We start from the raw sequence: 13993 nt of genomic DNA on the forward strand, positions 1-13993 counted from the left end.
CTCTAAAACCTACCTTGGTCAAGAAGAAATCAAAAAGCAAAAGAAAAAGCAGAAGTAAATGTGAAGTGTGAGGTGTCTCAAAAGTGATGGAGGAGGGCAAATCAGTAAAAGGCAAAAGTAGGGGTATATAATCTAGAAGCTAGGGAGAGAGAAAACATTCATTGCTTTAGGGTCCAAACAATTTGGTTTGTTTAATTTTCTTGTCTAGTTTTTAATTCAAGTCCTTTACTTTATTGTTCTTCATTTCCTTTTATTTAAAGGGTTTACTAGTATTACCTCTCCCCCCCCAACTAGATGAGCCAATTAGGATTTCCCCCCTGCTAGATGGGAAATTTGGTTCTCCCCCTAAACACACGTACATCACATCCAAGTAAACTTTGGTTGACCGTTATCCTTCAAGTCAAGCTTCTTTCAATGTTTTCATGTCATTTCCATACAAACAAGGATACTAGTAAACCCTTATTTAAATCTTGTTATTTTACTTTGTTTGTTTAATCAATCAATCTTATCTTATTGTTCTTATTTCCATCTTCAATCAATACTTCTTTCAATGTTTTCATGTCATTTCCATACAAACAACTTGAGTTTTCATGTTTTCATTAGCTTAAAACTAGTCAAATCTATACCAAGAGTCTACTTTTCTTCTTCTTCACTCCCACACTCAAACTCCAAATAATTTAGGATGAACCTCACTTCTTACAATACTCCTTAAAGTTACACACCACTAACATATAACTTCAAATGGCGCCTAGTAAACCCTTATTTAAATCTTGTTATTTTACTTTGTTTGTTTAATCAATCAATCTTATCTTATTGTTCTTATTTCCATCTTCAATCAATACTTCTTTCAATGTTTTCATGTCATTTCCATACAAACAACTTGAGTTTTCATGTTTTCATTAGCTTAAAACTAGTCAAATCTATACGAAGAGTCTACTTTTCTTCTTCTTCACTCCCACACTCAAACTCCAAACAATTTAGGATGAACCTCACTTCTTACAATACTCCTTGAAGTTACACACCACTAACATATAACTTCAAATGGCGCCTCCATCATGGATTGAAGGAGCAAAAGTGCTTGATTGAGAATCTAAGGAGGAAGCACCATTCTCATCTTTTTTTTTCTTTTTTTTTTTTGTCATTTTTTTTATTGTTTTTCAGTAATGATTTACTTTATTGCAAATCAGGGTTTGGGACCAACAAGCTGGAGAAGAGCTGAAGATACAGCCAAAAGACGATGAAACTTCACCGGGCGACCGCGAGCTAGCAAGGGGGCGGCCGCCCAGGCACAAGGGACGAGTTTTTTGGCAGTTCAGTTGTTTTTTGATGAATAGTTGAACAAGGAGCCTGGATTTTGTAATAGAGTAGGAGAAATCAGTGGAACTTGTTTGTAATAGTTAGAGATAAAAAGAAAAATGACAAAATTTAGGAAAAATTAGTTTTTGATTGATTTGTGTGGATGAACACGAGTTAAACTTGGTTTAAGTTGTATACTTACCAAGGGATTAGAGTTTTTATTGTCTTGGGAAGTTCAAGTGTGTGAGGCAAGTTGTGGATTATAGTGCACACACTATGTATCAACTTAGTAATCAACACTCTAAATCCATTTGACTCTAGTTAATCTAGTTTATCAATCTAAAACTAGTTAATCTAATAGATTAGTATAATATTAGTTTAATTTTAAGTTTGGGCCCTTGAAGGCAAAGTTGTATAAATTATCAAAAACCCAACTTGTAAGCTTTTTAAGTGGGTCTTTATTGTAAATTAAAATAAGGTAAAGCTCGAAAGGTTGGGCCTGATTCTCAGATCACGCGCCAACCGACGTCGCCTTCTCCTCAAGCAGCGTGTAGCACGGCTTGAGAGGTAAACTCTAAACCTCCTCAAAGCCCAAGTAAGAGGATACCTTGTGTATTCAAGCATGCTTACCTGACTGTTTGAAATTTAATTTCCGCACTGCAATTTACATTCGCACATAAGGCTGAACCCGAGCCACATAACAACCAATGGGAAGTCATTCCCCAATGTAAGCAAATTGGATGTTGCTTGATTCTTGAAGCTCTAGACCAAAAAAATGAATTAAAATCAATCAACAAGAGCCCAAAGTAGTCACGCTCCTCCAGAAAAGGAAAAAAAATATAGCCACGAGGATTTAGAGTAATCAGTTACCACTACACCATAACAGGCTATTTGCAACGGCAAAAAACCGTTGCTAATAATTTTTGCAACGCTTTTTAAGGGTTGCAAATATGGCGTGGGTAAAGTGTTGGAAATATTTGCAACGGTTAATAAGCGTTGCAAACAGAATTTTGCAACGGTTATTAACCGTTGCAGATAAAAATTTCCAACACTTATTAACCGTTACAGTCATGATTTGTAACGCTTTTTATAACTAGTGCGTAGTCAAATTTAAAACTTTTGCAACGCTTTCTAAGCGTTAGTAATTTGTTAAAAATATTACCAACGGTTCTTAAGCGTTGTAAAGTGGTTAGTTAATTTTAAAAAAATTAATTTAAAAATCGTTTGTAATGGTTATAAACCGTTGCTAATGTGTTGCTGATTAAAAAAAAATTTCTCATATTTTGTAGCAAGACCATCTAAACCTACAAAAAATGAATGGCATCCACAATTTTGTGTCACTGAATACCCATAAAATTGAAAAATTAAATAACTTACAAAGAATTGAATTTCAATAACATTTAAAATAACAAGAAAGAACATAAATCAAGGTGAGGCTTGACCGGTCTTTCCTCCCAGTAAAGTAGGGTAGAATTACATGCCATGACAGTGTAAATGGTCAAGACAGAAATTTGTATTCTCCTGCTTATACTTCCTTTAAGAAGAGCAACAACTGTCTTCTTCATTCAACATGTTCTCCTCGGATCCGAACAAAGGAGGCCTAGCATTGTTCAACCCCCGGTTGACTTGCCATTCGAAAGCAATCGAAATTCAGAATCATAAATATCTGAGAGACACATATTGTTACAAACAAATTTATGTGGCTATAATAGTATTATTTATCATTGAGGAAACACATGGTCAACTTAAACACTTACTACCACACTTACTAGAACTGCAATGTGATTTATTTACATTGAATTAGTATCGAACATGTAAATGCATCAACAAATTGAATTGTAAACAAAACAAAAGTTGACCATTTGCCATGATTATTGTCTACCACATCCCGATTCCCGTGTCTCATCGGAAATATCATATGTCTACTTTGCTTGAAAAGACCGGGATGGAGATCTTCTCAAAAGTCAATCATTTTTTTTTTTTCTAAGAAAAATAATTTTAAATTAATGAAAAATCCACAAAAGCATCGTATCTAGTAGTGAAACCCAAAACTCTGAGAATGAGTAATGTAGATTAGCCCTTCAATTAAACATTCATCCTCAAATATAAAAATTCAAAGGAAAATAAGTACCGGTTCTTGATCTCAGCAGCCATGGCCATAAAAGCTTGTTCTACATTTGTAGAACTTTTGGCACTGGTTTCCATGAATGGAATTCCAATTTCATCAGCAAAAGCCTAAACATGTATAATAATAGATGTCAGACAAAGCTGACCTTTTTTCCCCATATACTAATATTATACAAATGCAAATTGAGATAACATAAAGAGGGATTGGGAGAAAACGTTCTCCAACAAAAAGAAATATAGTAATCATTAAAAACAAAATGTGAAGGATAACAAGTTCTACCTTGCCTGTCTCATAGGACACCACTTTTTTATCAGTTAGGTCACACTTGTTACCAACCAGAAGCTTGTTTACATTCTCACTAGCATAGCGATCGATTTCGTTTAACCAATATTGCTTAACATTGTTAAAGCTCTCCTGGTCTGTAACGTCATAAACTACCTGAAAACAAATACAAACACAATGAGCCAGTACTAGCGTAAGAATATCCAAAGTAAGGTTAAAACTGCGGGATTCACTTACTATAATGGCGTGTGCACCACTATAATAGTTGTTGGTGATTGTTCTGAAGCGTTCTTGCCCATCAGTATCCCACTGCATGATAAAGAAGGGAAGTTAATAATTGTATTAAATGAATGAAGAGAAGAAGGGAAAAAAGAGGTTACACTCCTCTCAGAGAGGAGAAGTTTGATCACGCAAATAGCAGAGAACTATATATTGTCTATATGGCATTTTCCACTTATATATCCATGGGGATCTACCATTTGTCAAGCAGCCACTTAAGCATCTACCTTATGCACCCCAATTCAGTGATTCAGAACATGGATTCAATTATATCCCCAGCTCTACTTGTTGGTCTGTGCTGGCTGGCCTGGGAGAACATAGGATTCCCATGTCATCTCTACAACACAAGGAAAAATATACGAAAAGTCCATCCACATGTTGTTGATGAACGGTACCCAGTCCTGATTTTCGACTTAACGACATTAAAATTGATTGATTTGCAATCATTTTCAAGATATTAAGGCGTCCGATTTCCTTGGGAAACACTCTCTTTCCAATTTCTTGGTGTTTAAAATCACGAAAGATAAGATCCAGTCGAGATGATTTGGAGCATTTAAGATTGTAGAGAGGAGAACTCCTAATCTGATTACTATTAAAATTAAACAAGTAACAGAAACACAGAAAACTAGCAAAAGGATGCATCATTGCAACAAATCAAAGCTCATGAGGGTACTATTGGGATGTGAGGAGAAACATTATTGAAGGATGGTGTCTTTAGGTAACATTTGCATTGCTTAAAAGATTGGGTGAAAATGACAAGACTCTATCATAAGAATTAAAACCAGTAAAAGCGCAATAGACGTGTGGAACCGAAGCTGAACTAAAGAAGGTTTATGCCACCAAGCAAAGAATGGTCCTCACTTACGTAAATCAATATCAAAAAGCTTCTTGAGACTAGGCCTCTGGACTTTCACAACCACTATTTCTCCATTGTGTAAAATTGCACGATGTACCTAAGGGCCACAGTTTCAAACCACATAAGAAGAAGACCACAACCTCATATGCATTCACAACAGATAGATACAAAATCAATAATAGCAGGTTACTCCTAGAACTTTAGATCAATGAGATGCTTAAGTTTTCATTATCTACTACTTATAATAGCATGGAAGTAAACTAAACAACAAGAACTGTTCTTCTCCATTATCTTAGACACATTTTTTGCAGATTTTTTGTGGAATAATAATTTCTCTTATTTGAACACGACATCTCAAGTAGCTTTGTTCTATTTTTGGATTATTCAATTTTTTCGCAATGCCATACTGAAATTATGATGGACTGTAAATTTAGTTGTAGATTGTATGCTTTTTAGCTACTACAATGTTTGACAAGCACATGTGCACCTGAAACCTTTTATTGAAGTATAACACAACGACAGCACATTTTGGGCATTCCAAATTCTTTCTTTTATGTTACTGGCGTTTGCATAATTGAAAGGGGAGGCTGCTTGCAAATATGATATGCTATCCTCTATAGAAAAAGAAAATTGTGTACAAGATCTTGTCTCGTGGAAACATATAAATGCATCCCTTACTTGAAAAATGGAGCAAATACCGCCAAGACTAGTCACCGCTATTGGTTGATCTTCAAACTTCTTAAACAGGGACATCAACTAGTGTTCCCAATTCATTCTCTATAAAAGCTCGGGCTTTCTGGCGAAAAAGCAGGGACTCTATCCTGCAATATCAGATGGAAACCACTTAAAATTACTTGAACAAAATCAATGATAAGACATACCAAGAATTTAAGTACTTAGTATCGTCACATCCAAAAAGGATAAGGATTTGCGAACGAGATATGATGAAGATGAATACCTGCAACTTGGCAAGTTCATCCACAAACTCTCGAGGGAACAAGTCAGACCTTGTGGAAGATAGTTGCCCAAGTTTGATGAAAGTTGGGCCAAGTTGCAATACACATTCCCCGTAACCATGAAGCAGTTTTCATCGCCACCTCTGCCATAGTCTTTGCCACCTCCGCCATAGTCTTTGCCACCTAATTTTTTGTATACATAGAGAGGGGTAAACCCTTTAGAACATGACTCAAGTATATAATTAAGTAAACCTAGAGTCTGTACAACGATGGCATTCCACATGCATGCTTTGACAAAATCAGACCTCGTGACAATTATAGGCTGAATTGCTAATATATAGATATCCTGCGGTGAGAAACAACAAATATATACATCGATCACACTTATAAATTTTAATTACTACCAACTTGACACATTTCATTTCCACCAGCCCAAGTTCCCAAGTTAGTACTAGAATTGAACTGAATCCCAACATCCACACACAAAACTCTCATCAAATGGGGCCTTATTCTCAAAGCTCCAGCCTCAAATCTGATTCAACCCATCACCTCCACATTCATACTCACCATCCCACGCTTGCTATCCTCACTAATAAGGTCAACTATTTTCTTTTCTACATCTTTGAACCCTGCCCAAAGAAGACTCTTGGTATTCTTCCCTTGTTCGAAAGGTGAAACATCTGTTTCACAAAGAAACTCTCCTTTATAGAACAAGGACACTTCCATGACATCGGAGTAGATGTCTGCCTTCTTATTAGGATTTTCTACTAAGAAGCCAAATTCCCAGTTTGGAGATATAACTGATGCCGAAGCATTTAAAGGAATGTTTACCATGTCAACTTGGAATTCGAAGATGGGGTCTGAAAACGAGCCACCGATGAAAGATATAAGCTAAAGATGATCATCGCAGCAATCGATAAATGAGAAGACGGCAGAGAAAGGTGTTGCAACTGCTGGGTATGTAGGAAGGGGCGGATAAGGATTATGGTTAGGAGACGGTAGCAGGGTAAGGGTAGCCATATATGTATTAGTCTCATAGTTAGGATGCCCCCGGAGGGTACTGTTGTTGGATAACCTATTACAGACTTGTTCCGATCATCTTCCCTCAATGAACTCATAGAAGATATAAATTTTAGAGAGAAAAAGTTGTGAAGAAGGAAAAAACTATATGACCATAAGAGCAACTATTCTGTGAGCACTAATGAAGTAATGAGTATATCTTCCGAGGTATTGCGGATAAGACATTGCCTATATAGATAGAAACGAGGAGAGGAAAATATAGAATATCACAATAAGAAAATATAGAATATCACAATTTTGGCATGAAGTCACGAATGCTTATACATAGTTTGGCTTACAATCACCACCCCTAGGTAAATGGTATAGGATACTTAATTGATAGTAATAAAGAACAACAATCAATCACACACAACTATCAAACAAACAAAGGACATTATTAAAAGTTTGGATAATATTGTAAATCTGAACTGCTTCAGTTTTAAAAGGCTTTTTCCTTTAAATTCTCTTCACATCATTGGAAGACTTGCCTAGATAGAAAGGCAAAACGCCTTGAAAAGAAGCTCTTCTCCAAAGTCCACATGCTAGATAAGTTTCCACAATGTCGAAAAAGCTTTTATATTCTAGCTTCACAGGATTCCTACAGAGAAACTACATTGTTAGGTAATATATGGTCATGGCAGAGGTGGCGAAGACTATGGCGGTCGCTGATTCTACAGTACAAGTTAATAAAAAAATTAGTGATTCTACAGTACAAGAACCCGGGTATAATAAAAAATAGATTCAATAATTCTACAGTACAAGTTAGAGTCAATGGACTAGAGAAAAACAAGAGTAGAATATACTTACAGTACAGGAGTGTGTTAAGAAGAAGTTGTAAGAGCTGGTTGTTGACGTTACAGTGAGTGATGGACAAGTAAACGGGAGAAACAATAGTAGCGTGGAGGAAAAAAATTGTCTGTTTTTCAACTCAAAACGCAACCGTTTTGGAAGAAGTTGGGTAGTTTTTTAATAGCAGAGATTCTGAATTTCAGAAAATCTTAACACCATTGAAATATAAACAAACCTTGGCAAGGGGAGCAAGACAGTTGGTAGTGCAACTTAACTTATGTTGGAGACAATGTTGATGTCCGACTTGTATTCATTCTCATTAACACTGACAACAAACATGGGAGCATCTGCACTTGGGGCAGAAATGACAACCTTCTTAGCACCACCCTGTGCATTGACAACCCAACACATTTTAGAAAACAATATATATAATTAGTATGCAACCATAGTAGAGGCAAACAAGAAAGTCAATACATAAAAACTACACAACCAGGAATGAAATAAAGAAATCCACTTCATTTCAATCCTATCAATAGAATTTCTTCTAGGAATAAAATGAAATCAAATTCATTTCAATCTTATTAGTAGTATTTAAGTAGATATATATCCAACCAAACAAATTTTAATTACTTTTAAATATCATTATTCTACTCTGAACTGTCATTTCGTTTGCATAGACTCAGATCACTGCACATACTAAGAAACAAACTACATAACAACCCCATTTTAGAATTAACCGACTACAACTATTTCATTTCAAAATAGTATCAATAAGAAAACTCCGTTTCGTGGACTATAATATAATAATCCCATTTTTATAAACATTTACAAACCACAGAACACAGATCAATCAATATAAACAAGCATTAGAGCCTAGAACACAAAAGCAAACCTTCAAATGAGTAGCAGCTTTGTCCTTGGTGGTAAACACACCAGTCAATTCAACAACATATTCAGCTCCAGTATCAGCCCATGGAATCTCATTAGGGTTCCTACCCAAACAATAAAATAATTAAACAAGTAGAAACACAAATCCAAAACAATAAAATCACGAGATTTATTAAAGACCTGCCGAAAAAAACAAAGGATCGGCTTCTCACCAAGAGAAAAGTCTTCTCATCCTTAACCTTAAGTTCATGATGTAGAGTTCCATCTTAATTAACCAGTAGATCAATAAAAACAAGTTTCTTTTGTCAAAAGCTCACTCCTTTTCAAGTTTTAAGAAAAGCTCACTATTTTCATTGCTAATGGAAATAGAAGAGTAAGGTGAGAAAGTAGTCACCTTAAAAGCGGCAGTGGCAGACTTTCACACAAGATTTCAACGGTTATGACCGTGGGCGCAGCTACGGCAGTGAGAGAGAAGGAGGAGACCTAGTGTAGCGGCGGTGAGAGAGAGAGAGGAGAGAGACTAAAGTTATCTTTTATATTTCGACCGAAATAATAGAGCGATTTTTTGGTTTCCCTCTTTTGCGAAATTTTTGAAATTTTGATTTGTAACACTTCTAAAACGATTTTTAAGCGTTGGAAATAAATTCATGAAATTCACCCAAATTAAAGCAACACTTAACAACATTACCAACGCTTATATAGCGTTGGCAATTCGCTAACGGTAAATAACCGTTGCAAAGCAAAAAAAGGGCTGTGTTGCAAATATCCTATTATGGTGTAGTGTACCAGATTCGGTAGACCAACTACCTCCTCACTCCCCTCTCCCAGATTCATCGTGAGTGAGATTCTTGGTAGCACACCACTTGGTGAAGTGACTGCCTACTCTTCTGAGACGTGTAGTAGAGTCTTCCTAGTCTCGCGCCTAATTGTTCCCCTGAACATGGCATAGTAAATTATAAATCAAAGCAAAATTTTCAAAACTCCATACTTGCAAAAACGAATTTCAAATTCTTAAGCATACATTGCATCGTTTGCGCATGTTAGGATAGTTTTGGGGTCTTGCTAAAAGTGTATGATACTGCATTCAGGTAGTTCCAGTAGTAGCAAGAATAAAACTTACTCACGTAGGAGAGCACATCGTCCTAGACAATCTCCTATTTATAGTCATTCTTCTCTTAAGATGACTGACGAAGTAGTGCAAGCTGAAGAGCCTCTCTCCAACTTCTACACACCGTTGCAAGATGGGCCTCCATCTTGTATACAACTCACACCGCTCACGAACAACTTTCGTATTCCACCGAACGTGTTCAATCTTCTACCCATCTTCCACGGGTTAGAACATGAGTTATCGTACGAGCATCTACACCGGATACATGAAGTATGTAATACTTTTCATTATCCGGGCGTCATCGACGATTAGGTTAAGCTATGAGTGTTTCCTTTCACCGTCCGAGTGAGACATTTTCCGAAGCATGGGATAGAGTCTCTGACCTACTCCATTCATGTCCTCACCATAAACTAGAAAAATCCACTTTTGTCCAATGTTTCTTCAAAGGCCTTCTCCCAGAACACAACGTAACCCTCGACATCGTGAGTAATGGTAATTTTTTGGATAGAGGTGCAATTGAAGCCTTAACCTTTCTTGAAAACCAAGCTGAAAAGAGTACCCATTGGGGTGACATAAACAATTCCAGAATAGCCCAACCCAGTACATCTAAGGCTAGTGGTATTTTTTAGGTGAAATCAGATCCAGAAATAAAAACTGTAATCGAAACCCTCACAAGAAAGATAGAAGCCCTCACAACCAAACAAAAAGACCAAACTTCTCATCCTGTCATGAACATAAATATCTCACCATGCAATTTCTTTCTAAGCTTAAATCATATAAATGCCACATGCCCCTGATCACAAACCTATCATCACTTTAGCCAGAAGAAGTATGTGCTTTCAATGTACCAAATGCACCATGGAGACAACATCCAAACTTCACAAGGACCAACATTCCACAAAACCAACCACCTCCAAGATTCAACAAACCAACAAATACATTTAGACAAGGACAAAGGCAAGATACCTATAACAATCAGAACAGAGCATTGGTTCCAGCACAGTTTAACCAGAACTATCAAAACCCACCTGTCAACAACCAAAGAGGCCCAGTTCTCATTGCTCCATCAACTAGTGTCCAAGTAGATAAGCCTACCGAAATAATGCTATCTGTCATGCAACAACAAACCCAAATCCTAACATCTATGCAACAATCTCTAAACTTGTTAGCCCAAGATAAAACCCAGAAAGGTTTGTTCCCAGGTTAAGCTATTCCTAATCCTAAACCAACAAACACAGCCTTTGAAACAACAAGTGATGTGAACGAAGCTGGAGCGCTTAAAACTCTTTCTTAATCATCCTATCTACGAGTATTGAATCCTCTTTTCCGATGTATTCTTTTCCCATTCCATTCCATCTTTTGCTTTAAGGGGACATCAATAAGGTAACCGGACCTCTCCACTTGGAGGGTGTGGTTGTAAGTGCCGGAGCCTTTGTCCACAGTATATCTCGCATATTCTTCGTAAAACACTTTTTACTCATCGTTGGAGTAAGTATGAACCTATGGAGCGAGTATACAATTTTTTTTTTCTTTATTTTACATTTCTTTTACAAAAATGTTTGTTTTCTTTGTTCTGTTAATGATAAGATTCTTGATACATCAATAGTTAAGTGATTTTTCAAAATGGGCAATGTATTTTACACAGACTAACCCCTAGAACAACGCAATCTAGGGGCGGTTTGAGATCAGTTTTGCTTACTAAGGGTTGCCTATATTACCGAGCTATTCGCCCGGGTCAGGACATTCCATGTCTTGTGCAGTAAATCCCCCAACTCGCGTAGCTGAAGCTTTGTCTGTCTAGATTGGGTTCGCCATAGATCTGACACGAAAGTTGCCTAAGATTATTTGTTATGGTTTGTTTTCAAATAGTAGTGTCTACAATCACAGCTTTTGAGTACGAGTTTCTTAAAACATCTCTCCATAGTTTTCAAAACCAGAGGATATAAAAATGAAAGTTATACTCCCCGGAGTAACCAAAATGATACCGGATTAACGTATAATTTTATCTTCTTGGCAAAACCTCTATATGGTTAGAGATATATTTTGATTGAGAAAAAAAAATGAGGCATCTCCAAACGAGAATTAAACAAATAGAGTAGCCCAAAGTAATACTATTCTCTGTTTAATTCTATTTTTTGCCTCCACCTATCTATTTTGTCTCGAGAATGTAACGTTAAAAGACTCAAATTTGTACAAAATTTTCAAAATTTTCCTTTCTTAAAAATCTTTTCCCTTTCTCAATCCCTCTTTTTTCTGAAAAACTTTTCAAAAATGTCTTATGTGACAAACAAAAACCCTCCACCTTAGCAAGACTAGATGGATCAGTTTCAATGATCGTGTGCAAGCACTTCCTAGATAACTACATCTTAATATATGGATACATATACCGAAAATCATTCCTGGTTTAGGTAAGAGTTCATACGCATCTAAGAGACAAGCTATGAGAGAAGGCTGGTGCTTGAACTATCAAACACCAACTTGCCCCGGTCTTCAACCTCATAATAATTCTATTTATAAAGTCTACACGTGTTATCCTCCAGTGCATTACGCTCGGTCTAAGAGAGTAATCAGCCATCTGGCTAGGATTGACTCAAGTTTTCAAAAACTTCCAAGTCTTGGGGATCTGACTTAAAACGGCTCACCTGTTTAAAATTTCAGTCAAACTTTTTCCAAAAAAATTAATTAAATTTTCCTTCTATTATCTGTACATATTTCCCTATAGTTCTTTTACAATTCTTTTCATCATCTGTTTTCATCCACCGTTGGATGTGAGTGTACCCTATACCGTTACGTTGCATTTTTTATGTCGATCGTTTTGGTACCCCACAGGTCAAGATCGGATGAGTAACGAAGTGCGGATTGGCTCTTGAAGTTGGCAAGGCACTTAGGACAAGATCAAAATTTCCTGATTTCATTTGGGCGTGGGCCAAAATTTCAATTTCATTAAAGAGGCATGTGCCTCTCAAACTATTTAACCCACTCGACCGCCGAACTTTCCTTCTTCTTCCTCACAAGATCCCCAACCCTGGCCACCCACACCAGCACACGACCGCCCCCTATACACTCGTGACTGCAACCTCACCTCAAAACACCACCACTCCAAATTTTTACAGCCTGCTCCATTTTCAACCTTCATTCCAACTCAAAACCCCAATTTTATCAATTCCTACTCTAAATGGCTCAAGTTCTTAAAATTGTGTCAGAGCAAAATTTTCAAAACCTCTTTAATTTCGATTTATTTGAAGTGCACTTCAAGGCTGAGATTAGAAGAAAATGATGGGAACCCTTGGTTTTGTTGGAAGGTGCGGCGTATTCTCCCTCTTTTACTCTTTCATTTTATAACTACATGCTTAGAGAGGAGGATGACCGTATCACAATTATCAAGGATGGATGCTCGTTGGAGCTCACCAAAGAGGTGGTGAGTGGAGTTCTGGGGATTCCTCTAAAGGCTTATGTTCAGATGGTAAGACCATCGACGTGATAATGATAGAGACACTTCTCGAAGGGGTGAAAAATCCCAAGTCTCACTGCGCTTTTCAGAGTTCGCTACGAAAGAACTAGTTGGCAGTATCTCAGTAGACAGCCTACAACCTGCTAGGCTTAGCTAAGCCTTTAGATATAGGTAAGGCGATGCTTCATCTTTTATGGATTCTTCAAGAATAGAATAATAGCTTCTGCATCGTCTCTTTTATCTTTGAGCAACTTTACAAACCAAAGAAGTCCACCACTCCTTTACCAATGATGGTCACCAATATCATGCAGCACTGGGAGTTCCAGGCCATAGACGCCCTAGTAGAGGTCAAGGACACTACCACAGGTCCTATCTATGCCTACTGCATCCATAAGTTATGGCTTCCACCTGAAGCCAGAGTCGCTGAGCAAGCACGCCGTACTGAGAAAGTGGATTACTTCACTGAAGATGCCACTCGATAATTCACTCAGCCCACGGACGGAATTCACTTCCTCTATGGTGGTCAGAGGATTCTTCATTCGTATCTCCACCAGCTCAGGGAAACTCAGGGGAACATATTATAGCGGAACAGCAGACCCTCAGAGAGGAGCAACAGTCCTTCTAACAGGAGTAGCAACGTTTTCAGCATAGTGTCACTAGAACACTGCAAAACATCAGAGACGTGCTCCCGCGCAGTGATAGACGTGCTAGGACCCGACGTCATCAAGGAGAAGGATCTTCTCGACGTCGAGACGAGTCACGCACGGATTTTGACTAGGCATTTTCCTAGTGTTCATATAGTTGGATATATTTATTTTTCTCTTTTTCTTTCTTACGTGTATGACGTAGTATAAGTTTAATTATATGCTTAATATTATCTGGTTGTTTTATTTTGCTTTTT

At 37.2% G+C, this 13993-nt stretch overlaps 1 long non-coding RNA gene across 1 annotated transcript; it reads right to left on the bottom strand.

The window, feature by feature from the left end:
- Window positions 1–3406: 3406 nt before the first annotated feature.
- Window positions 3407–4940, bottom strand: LOC147481961 (uncharacterized). The gene is made up of 4 exons (XR_015205067.1): window positions 4851–4940; window positions 3944–4015; window positions 3704–3862; window positions 3407–3531 (listed from the first exon to the last, which is right to left on the bottom strand). It is a non-coding gene; the product is annotated as an uncharacterized LOC147481961 (long non-coding RNA).
- Between the last annotated feature and the right edge of the window lie 9053 nt (window positions 4941–13993).

This window comes from Coptis chinensis, chromosome 8, assembly GCF_015680905.1.
Source record: "Coptis chinensis isolate HL-2020 chromosome 8, ASM1568090v1, whole genome shotgun sequence".
In the NCBI taxonomy this organism is placed as follows: Eukaryota; Viridiplantae; Streptophyta; class Magnoliopsida; order Ranunculales; family Ranunculaceae; genus Coptis; species Coptis chinensis.